The sequence below is a fragment of the Palaemon carinicauda genome, chromosome 7, assembly GCF_036898095.1.
Source record: "Palaemon carinicauda isolate YSFRI2023 chromosome 7, ASM3689809v2, whole genome shotgun sequence".
In the NCBI taxonomy this organism is placed as follows: domain Eukaryota; kingdom Metazoa; phylum Arthropoda; class Malacostraca; order Decapoda; family Palaemonidae; genus Palaemon; species Palaemon carinicauda.
In genome coordinates, this window is record NC_090731.1 from 8,821,140 (window position 1) to 8,826,139 (window position 5,000).

A 5,000-nucleotide genomic window follows, 5' to 3' on the forward strand; every position below is an offset into this window, starting at 1 on the left:
GAAAATAAACAGCATTTCAAAAAGTTAAGAAATAAACGGAAAATTTGAACAAATAGTAAATATTCTAAGCATTAGAGGTAACACTTACGAACTAGAAACACTTATGTTATAAAATAAATATGGTAAAGGGAAACTTAATGAAAGGGTAATGAGAATAAAAGCCAAATTTGCTAAATCCGGAAAGTTTCAAATCACTAAAACCAAAGAAAATAGATATTTAAAATATAAACTTGCGAATAGAGTAAGGAAAGAATTCGGTGTTGGATTCTTTTTAAAACGTAAACAGTCGCTAATTATCATTCAGCTCCGGCATCCTTTTAACTTTGTAAACAGACTTTAAAATAAGAAAAAATGAAAAAAAAGTAAAAAAATAAAAAGTAAAATCTATTGAAATAAAAAGACTACTAAAAATACTGGTATCGAGAGGATGGTCCCCTTTAAGGTAGAAATCTCTCATAGTAGAATACTCGTACGCTGTTTTTGAAAGAGAGTTTTTGTTTCTGTCTGAGAGAATATCTTGTTTGTTGTCTTCGACAAAATCAAATATTTTTATAAGCGTATGTAGTCACTCGTGTCTACTTGTTTGTGAGTAACTTTACACAGGAACTCAAGTACCGTTTTGGATAAAAATTTGGTATTTATGTTGAGTTTGACCCAAGGATGAATCTATAAAATTTTAGATAAAGTACATCAAAGTACAAGTGCGCAATAGTACTTTGAAATAATCAGCAATGTTATTACAGTATATACATTATGAACATTACGCAAAAACTACCGAGCCAATTTCAACGAAACCTGGTGGAAAAGTGGAGTATGAACCAGGGACAAATCCATTAGATTTTGAAATAAATACATCGAAGTATAAATATGCAGTGTATTTAAGAGGAAAAAAATACTCCTTGGCGTGAGGAACGCATGCTCTCTACTGAGTGATCCTCTAGTTAATTGTTTTTACCACTTGGAAACTACACAGACGTATTGAAAAACACAAAAGAAAAATTAAGTAAAAGTATGACACAAATATGAGCTCCATTGGAAGAACAAGTCTCTCCATTAATAGTGAACTTTCATCTAATTCTGTGAGGATATAAAGTACTTATAATAGGGGACTTGAAAGGAAAGGATACTGCTGTCTAGAAATAAGAATAATATTGTCCAGTTATGTTAATTCATGTTGTAATTAGCAATCAATCATCAAACTCTCTCTCTCTCTCTCTCTCTCTCTCTCTCTCTCTCTCTCCTCTCTCTCTCTCTCTCTCTACAAAATTTGATTTCTCAGCTTTATAACTCTTATCAGTTAATTATTCAACGTATTACAACAATACACCACTGTTAATGTATCAGGAAAGTGTTGACAATATTATACAAACAAAAGAAACAATACCTATAATTTCTCTCTCTCTCTCTCTCTCTCTCTCTCTCTCTCTCTCTCTCTCTCTCTCTCTCTCTCTCTCTACAAAATTTGATTTCTTAGCTTATAACTCTTATCAGTTAATTATTCAACGTATTACAACAATACACCACTGTTAATGTATCAGGAAAGTGTTGACAATATTATACAAACAAAAGAAAACAATACCTATAATTTCTCTCTCTCTCTCTCTCTCTCTCTCTCTCTCTCTCTCTCTCTCTCTCTCTCTCTCTCTCTCTCTCTCTACAAAATTTGATTTCTTAGCTTTATAACTCTTATCAGTTAATTATTCAACGTATTACAACAATACACCACTGTTAATGTATCAGGAAAGTGTTGACAATATTATACAAACAAAAGAAAACAATACCTATAATTTCTCTCTCTCTCTCTCTCTCTCTCTCTCTCTCTCTCTCTCTCTCTACAAAATTTGATTTCTTAGCTTATAACTCTTATCAGTTAATTATTCAACGTATTACAACAATACACCACTGTTAATGTATCAGGAAAGTGTTGACAATATTATACAAACAAAGAAAACAATACCTATGCTCTCTCTCTCTCTCTCTCTCTCTCTCTCTCTCTCTCTCTCTCTCTCTCTCTCTCTCTCCTTTCAAGTCCCGTCTTCCTATCTCTCATCGATTCAGGAAGCATATTATCATACAGCACCATTGTAAATGTAAGACGAATTCAACAAGAAATCTTGCCTCTCTTCAACATCGTCAATAATGACATTGCAACTTCTCAAATACTGGAAGATGGCACGATTTCCCCTAACCCTGGAACCAGAATATAAGATCTGGAAGAGGGAAACTGGCGTTCAATAGCATTTATTGCTTTCAGATCTTCCCGCAAAGTACCATCCTGTTCGTAATACTAGGCGTGCATTTGATTCTAATAGTTAGGCCTTCTCGATCATGAGGCTCAATACTACAAAGTACTCTAGAAGTTTTATTCCAGCTGTGACGAAGTTGTTGAATGATCTTCTTAATCAGTAGAACTTAAAAGTTCAATCTTCCAGCAAATGCTTTTATGTTGAACAGGCTGACATAAGTCTTTTTATATATGACATATCCTTTTTAATGTTGTTACTTTTTTTGAAATATTTTATTATCAATTTTTTCTATATCGTTTATTTATTTTTTTTATTTCCTTTCTTCACTGGCCTATTTTTTCCTGTTAATGCCCTTGGGCTTATAGCATTTTGCTTTTCCGTCCAGGGTTTCAGCTTGGCTAATAATAATAATAATAATAATAATAATAATAATAATAATAATAATAATAGTAATCAGAAACTTGTTGTGCCTAACTCATTGGCATGGCATTAAATCCTAACTATTTAACATTTTTGTTATCATGAATTAGGGATTCTGAAAATTCATTACCTCCGCCAACGAAGGTGGGAGGAGGTTATGTTTTCACACCCGTTTGCTCGTTTGTCTGTTTGTCTGTTTGCAAAAACCTCCTGGGATTCAATTTGAAAGTCCTAGGTCAAAGGTCAAGGTCAAGGTCAAGGTTGATAAAAAAGTCGACCAAATTATCCCTAACCTCGGGAAATAAAATGCCGTGGTGGAGGTCTGCACTCTCGGAGTTTTTTTTTTTTTTTAGTTTTATAATGAGTTCGAGAATTTTAAAATGCTTTATTAGCAATCTGCCCTGAAGTCATCAATTTATTTCATCCCAGAAGTCATCAATTTATTTCATCCCTGAAATCATCAATTTATTTCATTCCTGAAATCATCAATTTACGTCATCCCTGAAATCATCATTTACTTCATCCCTGAAATCATTAGTTTACTTCATCCTTGAAATTATCAATTAACTTCATCCCTGAAATCATCAATTTACTTCATTCTTGAAGTCATCCATTTATTTCATCGACATAAAGTCGGATTTGGGGCGAATGAAAATCCCATCTGGAGCAAGAAAGAATAACGAGAAGCGAGAAATAAAACGAAAGGTTATGGGATTCGGATAAAAACGAAGTGGATGAGAGCCAAAATGGGATAGACACTTGCACAGAGGCGAGCAATCTGAGGATTATTGATTTCCGCAGAGAGGGAGTAAAGTCATGGCTGCCTGAATCAAGAAATGGCTCCACTTTTTTTGTACGGTAACCTTATGAGAAAAAAACGAGGCGGAGAGAGAGAGAGAGAGAGAGAGAGAGAGAGAGAGAGAGAGAGAGAGAGAGAAAGGTATATGTATATATATATATATATATATATATATATATATATATATATATATATAAATATATATATTATACATATATATACATATATATATATATATATATATATATATATATATACACACACACATATATATATATATATATATATATATATATATATATATATATATACACACACATATATATATATATATATATATATATATATATATATATATATATATATATGTATATATATACAGTACACACACACGCACCACACACACATATATATATATATATATATATATATATATATATATATATATATATATATATATATATATATATTGACGATCTATCGCTGAGGTATGCGATGTATAAATTTGTCACTATGCTGGAGGAAGGATCTGAAAAACGAAATTCTTGGACTAGCGCTTTCGTATTTTCATACCTCTTCAGGTCCAATTAATACAAAGTTAAGAACAGGATCAAAGTCACCTCTGCGACAGCAGTAAACAAGAAATAATACAATAACATAAGAAGTAGTACACAACTAGTTTAAAATTATAGCTAGTTAAAATTATAGCTAGTTTAAAAATCAGTGTTTAAAAATTACAGCTAGTTTAAAAATGACAATTGTTTTAAATACATTGTTTATAAAAAGTTCATCAAGTTTATACATTCCTGGGCTATTGTTGATCAATTTTACACGGTTTTTCTTTATGATACATGATTCTATGATATTGCGTTTTGTTATGTCCTTACAATATAAAATTTCTTTTGCCCCGTTCCAATTAATAGTGTGATTATGGTTATTCATATGCTGAAACAAACTACTTGTTTGGTTTCCTGTTCGAACATTATATCTGTGTTGTTTTAGTCTCGTTTCAAGGTCTTTACCATTTTGTCCTACATATCTTTTATTGCATTGATTACATGGGATCTCATAAACACATCCATTGTTTTGTACAGGTTTTGTACAGGTGAATTTCTAATTAACATTTCCTTTATAGTACTATCTTTAAAAATAACTAACATTAAAAACTTTCATTAATCTAAGAATTGTCAAGAAATTATTGTGGAAGGGTAAATGAGAAGGTTTTACATATTAAATCAGTTTTAGAGTCAGTTTCATAAAAAGTTTTCTTTGCTTTATAGAAAGCTGTATCGATAAAATTCTGCGGGTATTGTAAATTACCTGCAATTTCCCGGATCTTCCCAAGCTCAGCTTCAAGGAATTCAGGGCAACTGACCCGCAGTGCCCTTAAAAACATAGATGAAAATACCATCATTTTTGTCCTAGGATGATGATTGGAGTAAAAATGAACGTATGAATCCACATTTTCCGGTTCTCTATAAACTGAGAATCTAAAACCTCTATCATTTTTTAAAATTAACACATCTAAAAGGCCA

The 5,000-nt window shown here is 31.6% G+C and overlaps 1 pseudogene; it reads left to right on the plus strand.

The window, feature by feature from the left end:
• The window catches only part of LOC137643825 (putative neural-cadherin 2), a 432,156-nt pseudogene that overhangs the window by 340,028 nt on the left and 87,128 nt on the right, over window positions 1-5,000 (plus strand).